General features: G+C 36.4%; 1 non-coding gene and 1 pseudogene across 1 annotated transcript; both read left to right on the plus strand.

Moving 5' to 3' along the window:
• Positions 1-7132: 7132 nt before the first annotated feature.
• LOC112850552 (U6 spliceosomal RNA) lies at positions 7133-7235 on the plus strand. The gene has a single exon (XR_015240567.1). It is a non-coding gene; the product is annotated as a U6 spliceosomal RNA (small nuclear RNA).
• Positions 7236-8621: 1386 nt separating this feature from the next.
• LOC112850281 (synaptobrevin homolog YKT6 pseudogene) lies at positions 8622-9218 on the plus strand (annotated as a pseudogene).
• The last annotated feature ends 2039 nt before the right edge of the window (positions 9219-11257 follow it).

Below are 11257 nucleotides of genomic sequence, written 5' to 3' on the forward strand. Positions count from 1 at the left end.
TCTCTCTCTCTCTCTGTCTCTGTCTCTGTCAAAAATAAATAAATAAACATTACAAAAAAAGAAATCACACAATATATCTGTATAAAAGTATGTTAAATACACACACACACACACACATTCAAGCACACATATACTTGTTATTAACCACTTTGATGGTGGTTGAATGTTGAAATGATGGTGTATCTCGATTTTCTTCTATTATCACCCTCCCCATCCCCCCACCCCCCCTGCTTTCAGGGCTAGTCTGACCTTGTATGTTACCTCTGGTACAAAAAGTTCACTGCTGCTCCTGGGATAGCCAGAGACTCGGCCTGGAGAAGCAAAGGCCACTACTATTTAAAGAAAAAGGCACAGCTTCATGCCAGGCCAGCGCATAGGCTGCATTTCAGGTTTTACTAGCCCACCCCACCAGGTACAGTGGAGAGGTACACAAACCACAGTAGCACATGCTTGCCACCCTGCTTTGTAATTGTGCTCATGATGGGTTATTACTTAATACTTCTGGGACCTACCATACTCTTGATTCTAATACTTTGTGGGATTATTAACTTAGTGTCCAGAAAAATATAATTTTATTTTTTTAATTATTTGCTATTGTAGAAATAGCTACAGGTATGATATATAATTTGGATAAAATAACTACAGTGACTTAGAAGTAACCAAACCTTGGGGCGCCTGGGTGGCTCAGTCGGTTAGGCAGCCGACTTCGGCTCAGGTCATGATCTTGCGGTCCGTGAGTTCTAGCCCCACGTCGGGCTCTGTGCTGACAGCTCAGAGCTTGGAGCCTGCTTCATATTCTGTGTCTCCTTCTCTCTGACCCTCCCCTGTTCATGCTCTGTCTCTCCCTGTCTCGAAAATAAATAAACGTTAAAAAAAATTTAATAAAAAAAAAGAAGTAACCAAACCTTCATTATTCTGTTAATATGAATTTTAAAATGTAAGCAATGATTTAAAAGAAGAAAAAGTCTCTGTTTCCCAATTCAATTTCCATTTTTTTTGTTTATTTAAATTTTAGTTAATATACAGTGGATTATTGGTTTCAAGAGTAGAATTCAGTAATTCATCACTTATATAGAATACCCAGTGCTCATCACAACAAGTGCCCTCCTTAATACCCATCACCCATCTAGCCCATCTTCGTACCCACCACCCTCTATCAACTCTCGTTTGTTCTCTTTTGTTAAGAGTCTCTTGTGGTTTGTTTTTCCCTCTCTTCTCATTTTTCTCACCTTCCCAAATGTTCATCTCTTTGTTTCTTAAATTCCACATATGAGTGAAATCATATGGTATTTGTCTTTCTCTGATTGACTTATTTTGCTTAGCAAAATACATTCTGGCTCCATCCACATCATTGCAAATGCCAAGATTTCATTCTTTTGATGTCTGAGTGATATTCCATTGTGTATGTGTATATATCATATACACACACACACACATATATGTATTTTTATCCATTCATCAGTCGATGGATATTTGGGCTCTCTCCATAGTTTGGCTACTGTTGATAATGTTGCTATAAACATTGAATACATGTACCCCTTCAAATCTGTATTTTTGTAGACTTTGAGTAAATACCTAGTGGTGCAATTGCTGGATCATAGGACAGTTCTTTTTTTTTGAGGAACCTCCATTCAGTTCTCCAGAGTGGCTGCACCAGTTTGCAATGTCACCAGCAGTGAAAGAGGGTTCCCCTTTCTCTGCATCCTCGCCAGTTTCCAGGATTATTTTAAATTAGAATTTTGGAGGACATTGGTCACAATGAATGTTTATGTTCATTAAGATTTGCTCTACTATTTGTTTATTATATCTGAAATTTCCTATCATATTCTGAGCTTTCTCAGAGGAGAAAGTTAGGAAGTCTTCTGGAATATAAATATGCTCAGAAGTATTGCAGTTTCCTAAGTAATTACTAGAGAAAATCCTAACAATATTTGGAGGGAATGGTAAACACAACTACCCAGTAGTATTGTTAGTGTCACTAATTAATACACTCGAACTTCTATTGGTATTATAAAAATATCCCTTATCCAAAGTTAGAAAATTTTGGATACAGAAAGGAGAGCATCATTGTTTTTCATCAAAATATTATTTTCTCATGTTGAATATTTTGCTGTGTCTGTAAAGTACATATGATTCTATTTAGATGTAGTATATGATTATATACTAGTATTATAGTAGTATATGTAGATGTAGTATATGCATTAATTAAAAAATTTTTTTTTTCAATGTTTACTTCTGAGAGACAGAGCATGAATAGGGAAGGGGCAGAGAGAGAGGGAGACACAGAATCCAAAGCAGGTTCCAGGCTCCAAGCTGTCAGCAGAGCCCAACACGGAGCTTGACCTCACAAACCATGAGATCATGATCTGAGCTGAAGTCGGGTGCTTAACTGACTGAGCCACCCCAGTAAAGCATTATTTTTAATGCATTATATATTATTTAAATATTATAAGAAATTTTGATTTAAAAATTATTCATGGATCACAGAAACTAAAGGACTTAATCTTCTTTTAAAACTCACTTATATTTAGTTGCTGATTCACCTTCACATTATTTTTACAAATAAGTTTTAGAACTATACTTCACAAATTTCCCTTGAAAATAATGTGCTCTGATTTACAGTAAAGAAGATGCCTATAAGTTAACATTTCCTGATTCATGAGACATAGGAATGCTCTTAAATGTTGCTTAAGGTAGTGATCTAATTTCTAGACTCCCTTAAGATAAGCAGATGTGTTTGTGAAAAAGAATCATTTATCTCTCCACTTAAGTGATTGAGAAAGGGATTGCTAGTTTGGTTTAGTATGTTGGCTTTTGTAGCATATTTAAGTGCTGGAATAGTTTCACCACTATGTCACTGTTTCTTCTGGAAAGGAAAATCATTGTATTTTAAGGCTCAAGTGACATTCAGACTGTGAAAAAGGTTACCTTGGCTTTGAAAGTAAAGGTTTAATCAAGAGGTGTATTCTGTTCTTGAGCAAGGAAACCAAATTCAATATAGAAAGCAGGCAACTCTCTGTAAAATAAAATGTAAAAATTTTAAAAACTGTGAAATAAAATTTACTTTTATGCAATTTTACAAATGTACTATGCAAACAAAAATAAAATTAGTTTGCCAGAACTTGCATTCTGCCTTCTGCCACCAACTCAGTCCTGTAAAGGCATATCCCATGCCACTAATTTGGTCCTGTGTTGGGCTAACAGCTGCTCTCTTGACCCTTTTGTACAGTTCACGTTCTACCAAGAATCCTCCGCACCAGCCCCTCTGCCCCTGCTGCTTTCCCTTCACTACCAGCCACTCTTCAGAAGTGCGTGTGCATGACTTGCCGGCCTGTTATGTAAGCAGGAGGGAAGCCCTGGTTCTCTTGGCAGGAGGTACTTGAGTGAGGAGGTGTGTGTGTCCTTTTCTTTGATATTTAGCTGTAGTTCAACCAAGATTTTTGGTGGGTGTGTTCTTCATTTCAAACTAAAACCATCATTTTACAAGTGTATCCAGTTTCCTCTGATACTCAAAAGTGTGAGGGAAAAAAAATCGATCAAAATGGAATAGTAAACAGAATCAAGAATGGGAAATGAAAATTTAATCATGGACTATTTATCGTCTTTTAATTTCTTGGTTATGCTGCTAACTGGGCCTTTATGGTCTCTGTAGTCACAAAGATTACACATGTCTTTGATATTATGCTGAATAAATACCCCTAGGTAATGGGGTATGATCTTGAAACACTATTGCTGTTAGATTATACGTTGTTAGCACTTTGACACAAGAGGTACTTGATATTTCAGTCAATGATCGCTTCACTGAGCACTATTCTTTTCACCCTCTCATCATGTTGTAAACTGTTTTCTAGCTCAGGCAGGTAATAATTGATCTCAATAATGTGGCTATGTACTTAACCACTGAGTAGCAACCAGATGTGAGGGTATATTTCCAGTAAAACACTTGAATACTGCTCATGGTGAAGTGAGTCTAATGTCAGTTCTACCCTTGATGTAACAGGTGCTCTTTGGTGAGCTGTACTCTTTTAATGAGATTATTTGTAAGCATAATGGGGAGTATGGAAATGTGCCAACTGAAGAGTCAATGGGAGAGGAATAATAGGGATAATGAGTGGCAGGGAGAGAGAAACAGGTAGACCAAGGAAATCAGGCACACTGAGAACTCTGCAAAATCAAGTGAGTGAATTATAGCTGCAAGAGGATGTCTAATGGTAACTTTTGATGTGTTTTATACTCAAGAGTGTGAAAGTCACTTTATGCATTCTATTTTTGATAATTAAGAGTAATTTATAGGTTTGCCACCTTTCCTTTCTCCAGTGGCAAGCCTCCAGACCCTTTCTGTGCCGTCATGCTGTAGAGTGAAGTGACAAGGGAACACACATAAGCATGTTAAATTCTTAAGCTATTACCATCAAATACATGTTTTCTGAAATGACTTTGTTATATTTTTCTTAATTAACATACTTCTTTTTAGCAGAGATATTGAAGTTTATATCTGACTATAGTTTATGATTATGTATTTTCCTTATAAAAGTATAAGGAAGAGTCTAGCTTTAAGAGAACCAGAGAATGGATATCTAAAATAATTATTTTACAATATCTATATTCATCTTCCTATCTCCTGGATGTTTATGCATATAAAATTATTGAGAAACATTTATTGGATCATCTCCTCAGCACTTTTATCTCTTCCAGATGGTTTTTCTTTAATTGTTGTTTGTCAAACTATGATCCCCTTCCCTTTCTATAATTCCAAATTGTGGTATGTTTCAAGCTGTTGCTAATTAGTATAGTTTTAAATTTTGAACAGTGGTTTGAGGAGGAGTTTATATTGACAACAAATATCAGGAATAAAACCTGTTGCTTGACATCCATCAAGAAAAAATGGAAAACGTGTCTAGGATAGAGAAGCAATGCCAACATGAAGGAGGGTTTTGTTGTTGGTTTTGTGTCTGTTTTTAAATTTTTCTGCATGTTTGGTTAATTTCAATAGAATCGGACGTTGAGACGTAAAATCCTGCTTCCGATATTACATTAGAACTCTAAATGAATAACTTCATCTTCCTGAACTTTAGTTTCCTTTTCTTTAGAATGAAGATTATACTTATTTCATAGATTTGTAGGTCACACCTAAAATGAAGTACTCTCTTCTTTGATTTATATCCCAAGTGTATTTCTATTCACATGCTTCTGCCTTGCTCCACCTCCCCTCTGACCCATAATGCAATGACTCAACAGGAAATTCTCCATAATAACAATTTGACAGATGTCATCAACATTGGCTGTACCCTCTGCTCTCATGAATGTGAGGCTCAGTTTATAACAGCACAATGCCATCAACATGTAAAACAGCACATTATGGAAAGATCAGTCAACATAGACAGACACACACACACACACACACACACACACACACACATACACATGTACTTTTCTACATGTCTTTATCAAGTAAAATATGTTTCACTTAAGGAGAAAAGAACAGGGGTGCCTGGGTGGCTCAGTCGATTAAGCATCCGACTCTTGATTTCAACTCAGGTCATGATCTTATGGTTTGTGAGCCTGAGAGTATGGAGCCTGCTTGGGATTCTCTCTCTCCCTCTCTCTCTGACCCTCCTGTGCTCTCATTTTCTCTCTCTCTCTTTCTCTCTCTCAAAGATAAATAAATAAATAAATAAACAAACTTTAAAAAAGGAGAGGGGCGCCTGGGTGGCGCAGTCGGTTAAGCGTCCGACTTCAGCCAGGTCACGATCTCGCGCTCCGTGAGTTCGAGCCCCGCGTCGGGCTCTGGGCTGATGGCTCGGAGCCTGGAGCCTGTTTCCGATTCTGTGTCTCCCTCTCTCTCTGCCCCTGCCCCGTTCATGCTCTGTCTCTCTCTGTCCCAAAAATAAATAAACGTTGAAAAAAAAAATAAAATAAAAAAATAAAAAAAAAATAAAAAAGGAGAAAGAATACCTAACATCTTATTAAAGGCATAAAAGTGTGATGATAAAAGTAGGCTAATAAAGAGTCTGTGGAGTCAATCCTACTGCAGACTTCACATACAGAATAATCTTGAAGTTAGATGAGGCCCCGTATGTAAATGATTCTTGTGTGTCATTTCCTAGGGCAGTATCGTTTTTTGTTGCTGTTACTGAATCAAGTATAAAGGCAAAACTCCTCAATTGTAGCTACAGTTTTCATGGGAAAGCCAATTACATAAAATAAGACTTCAGTTTCTTATGTTAGTAGTTAAAAATTGAAACTACAGACATCTGGGAAAGCTGCATTGATATTTACTGCTAAATTGAGATCAAAGTTGAACTAATTTTTCTCATCTTTTTTTTTTCAATATGCAACCGAGTAAAAGAATGTGTGCCATCTATATACATTCATTTTTTTCCAAGATGAAAATCAAATAGCTCATTGGTGTTTTAGAACAACAATTTAAGTTTTTTTTTTAATTAATAGAATTGGGAAGAAGAAACGGTATCCTTATATATAAAATATTTTCCATTTTTTAAAGGTTAATTTGACATGTTTTGCCACAAATTCACTGTTTTAAACCTTAAAAATAACTTATAATTAAAAATATAGTTAAGCTTTAGCTTTTGAAAAAATACGAAATATTACTGAGAATGGAATCCAATGATAGTATCATTTTTCCATCTATCCACATAACATTCAGTCTTTAAAGGTACTTGAGGGGCGCCTGGGTGGCTCAATCAGTTAAGCGGCCGACTTCGGCTCAGGTCATGATCTCGTGGTCTGTGAGTTCGAGCCCCGCGTCGGGCTCTGTGCTGAGAGCTCAGAGCCTAGAGCCTGTTTCGGATTCTGTGTCTCCCTCTCTCTGACCATCCCCTATTCATGCTCTGTCTCTCTCTGTCTCAAAAATAAATAAACGTTAAAGGTACTTGAATCTGCACATAGTAGCTTTAATTGAAAGGGATAAAGCATGTTATTAAATCTGGCAGACTAATTTATCATATGCATTTATAACAAGCCCTTCAGACCATTTCATTCTTTTACCTGTCCAAAACCAACATGTTCCATAAGTTCATTAGACTTCTTTCCATATTATGTTTCCAAACAGGCACCATGAGATTAAATCTCAAAGAAACAAAAGAACGTATTGTCACGGAAGGATGATAGAGTGCATGCTTTGGCAGCACATACACTAAAATTGAAATGCAGAGAAGATTAGCATGAGTTCTGTGCAAGGATGACACCAAATTTGTGAAGCATTCCATATTTAAAAAAAAAAAAAAGGAAGAGGGATATTGGAACTATATCAGCTTAATTTTCAAAACCCTTTTGATCAAATAACAATTCAAGTTTTGTAAATTTATCTCTGAGCTTAAATTTACATACAAATATGAAGTCTTAATACTGAAAGTGCATTTTCACATTAAAAAATGCCCTTTAAAACTTTTTAAATGACATTAAAATCTTTAGATATTTTTTAAGGAAGAAAAAGATCAAAGCACCTGTGTCGTTTCTTCCATTGGCATGTTGACTCAAATTGCTGTAAACTTTCCTATTTAGGTGAATCATTTTATACAATTCTGCATAAAACCCATTATCAGAATTTAGGAAGAAAAGAAAATTTCATTGAGGAGCAAGAATTGGCACATGTTCAATGACTGGATATGATAACAAATGAGACCATCAGACTCATTTGTCATGGAATGTCATCATCCACCCTCATATTCCTATTTATTCCCCTTACTGCTGCCTCTTGCTAACTGTGGGAGGACAGCCCCTGCATATGGAAAATCCTGAGGTATGTGGGCAATGGCGGCTTTGCAGTTATACAGAATCATTTCAGCAAATAAAATGACATGAGCAGTATTTTCAAGCATAGTCACAATGTAATATTTAAAATGCTTCTATTTTTGTTCTTTTCATTCATTTATTCAGATTAATTTTCTCACAAATACTATTATCCTGAGCACTCTGATAGATGTTGGCATATAATCAGAAAAATGAGGCAAAATACCCATTTCTATGGAGCATCTGGTTGCCTGCTGTCCCCATGTATGCTCACTCTGTCCTATTAGAAGTAGGAAAATCATTAAAATAATATTTTTTTCCTGACTTATTTATAATAATATAGTTTTTACAAGGATAAAATGACTTTATGTAGATGAGACATTTAAATTCCTTTCTTGGTCCATGTTAAGTGTTAAAAACAAGTGTTTTATATCATTATAATTAACTCTTTATCAAGGATTTGTTGATGAAGATAATACAATAATTTTAAATTTTATCTTTGATAACCTGTTACTTCTTCTTTTGATTTTCACAAAGAAAAGTTGTTTACCTAACCTAACATTCACCATTAACATTACTTTATTGTGGGAAATTTTTTTAAATGCTTTTCATCACACGGAAAAGAGCTAGAAGTTTCAGATCTTCACAGAGCAAATTATACAATAAAAAAGTATATCTACTCCAAAATGCTTAATATTGAGGCATTTTAAAGTTCAGAGCAAACTGTGCCAAATGTTTATTTTCTTAAATTACTTGATAAATCATTTTTCAGGTGGTGTTTTCAATAGGTCAGACCCATCAGCAGCCTGAGGCAGTCCCCGGGGGCGCTGGTCCCATGGCTCTGGGGCAGGGATGGGGGACACTGCACCATGAAGCTGTACAGCCTTAGTGTCCTGTACAAAGGCAAGCCCAAGGTGGTGCTGCTCAAAGCCACATACGACGTGTGCTCCTTCAGCTTCTTCCAGAGGTCCAGTGATCAGAAAGTCATGATCCTCACAGATCAACGGGCTGTGGAGCACTCAGCATAAGGCAGCAGAGCTTCTGTCCAAGAACAAGAATATCTGTGCCATGTCTACGTGTGAAACCACAGTCTTGCAGGAGTGGTCATTGCAGATAGTGAATTGCCGCCCTGCATGGCTCTTACCTTTCTAGAGAAGGTACTAGAAGAATTCTCCAAGCAGGTAGACAATCTAGAGTGGCCAGTCGGATCTCTTGCTACCATCCACTAAGCAGCCCTTAGATGGCAGCCCCAGTAGATACAAGAACTGCTGAGAAACTAACCCCATGACTAAGGTACAGGATGGAGCTGGATGAGACCAAAATCAGGCTGCACAACACGATGGAGTCTCTGTTAGAGCAAAGGGAGAAGCTGGGTGACCTGGTGTCCAAATCCCAAGTGCTGGGAACAGCCTTAAGCCTTCTATAAAATGGCCCAGAAAGAGAACTCGTGCTGTGCAATCATGTGATGGCATTGTGCAGAGGCTCCTGTGCTGAAATGCCCCAGTCATTTGCATCAGCACTGCAGCCCAGAGAAACAGAGCCACTGTGGGAAGATCCACGTAGAAACGCTCTCATTTTTCTCTTTAGACCCACTGGCAGGACCTAAGGGGTCATGGAAGGGCCTGTAACACTTCAAATTTACATGTCTGGTAATTTTTGGAAAGATCCATGTGGGATCCTCAGAGGTGTATTATTGGGCCAAATGAAGCCATAAACTCTGAGTGATTAAAACATTTTTTTGAACAAATAAATCATGCTTTATTAAAAAAAATGAACTTCAGCCATCACAGCAAGATCTTCACACACACACATTTGAAACAAGGATTTTCTGCTGTGACTGAATAAGTTTACAAACATGCAGTATCAATACCAAGAAATTAAAAAAAAAAAAAAAAAAAACCTGTTTTTCATTCCTGATACAGTATGTCTAACAAATTGACAATGGACATGGAAAACATAGTATTTAGCCAAGTTATTCTATCAACAGTGTTAGCCTGCCTAGATAATTCAAGTTCTAAAGACCTCTCTTCAATAACAGATGGCCAGTGATAGTCTGAGCAAAATAGTTAAATTCCCCAAGCAGTGCTCTTGGCTTAGCCAATGTATACACTGTCTTAGTTTCTTTGGAATAAAAATTTACCCAATGGAATTTTACAAGTCTGTAGATAAAGTAGATTTCCCAAGAGTACCATATTTTCCTGATTGGATCCAGAGCAAAAAATCAGATACAGCTATAGGGATGTTGCATATAGAGTCTTTGTTCTCTGTACTTCAATTATCACCCAGAAGTTTTCTGACTTTATTAATTTGATGAGTCATCAGTTTAACAACTCATCAAATTTGCAGCTTTGTGGGAACTTCTTTCTGGATTTCTCCATAAAAGAAAGAGAAGGAAATTATGGAATCAGTTTTATAAAGTTGTGATTTTTCCCTAAGCAATATTATTTTAAGTGTAATTCTCCCCCAAGCCCTCCAGAATCAATTACAGGTATGAAGGAGTTCAAATGAGCACCAAAAATAAATGTACAAGCAAAAATACTAAGGTAAGGAAGATTACCTGGGTCTTTTGAAAGGCCAAGAGTTAAGTTATGGGATGTTTAAGATTTAAGAACAACTATATAGGATGTTCAGAAACCATCTTCTGTCTTTACAGGGTGTCTGAGTGGCTCAGTCAGTTAAGCGTCCTACTCTGTTTTGGCTCAGATCACAATCTCACGATTCATGAGTTTGAGCCCCCACATTGGGCTCTGCACTGACAGTGTGGATGGAACCTGCTTGGGATTTTCTCTCTCCTCTCTCTCTGTCCATACCCCACTTGTGCACACTCTCTGTCTCGAAATAAATAAACCTAAAATTTTTTTTAAAAAGAAATCATATTCTTTCTTTAAATATAACACTTATTTAGACATAATTCATGATAAATTTAGCATTATCTTTAATATTAGTAATATTTAATTCATATTTTTTCTGCTAAATGACTTTTTAAAATTAAGTTATGAATACTAGAAAGTATGATATTATAACTCATTCCATTCTTCATAACAGTTTCAGACTGTTAGAAAAGGTAAGGAAGGTTGATTTATGAAATGAAGTACCTGGGAGCACAGATGGAAGCATGCATAGATATATATGTGCAGTATAGGCTTTAGTATTTGATACAGTTAGTAAAACAACTGTAAACATTTTTATTTAGTTTGTATTCTAATCAAATACTGTAGACAAAAATGTAGATTTCTGCACAAATTCTACTTAAATTTTTAAGTACCTGAAATTTTAAATTATTTTTATTTTGGAAAATGATTTAAAACAAATTTCCAGAGAAATATTTCTTGCTTAATTCCTCTGGATGGATATGTGTAAAAGCACTGAAGGAGATGAGTGTATTAGAATCACATAAGGCATATCAGGGTCTCATTTATAGATATCTCTCTGCCCTCAGCATGACTGTTGCTCTTCCCTAGGAATGCAGAGTTCATCAAACTTATATGGATCAAGGAGCTAAGAT

The sequence above is a fragment of the Puma concolor genome, chromosome C2 (assembly GCF_028749965.1).
Source record: "Puma concolor isolate L17-30 chromosome C2, mPumCon1.1.hap2, whole genome shotgun sequence".
NCBI lineage: Eukaryota > Metazoa > Chordata > Mammalia > Carnivora > Felidae > Puma > Puma concolor.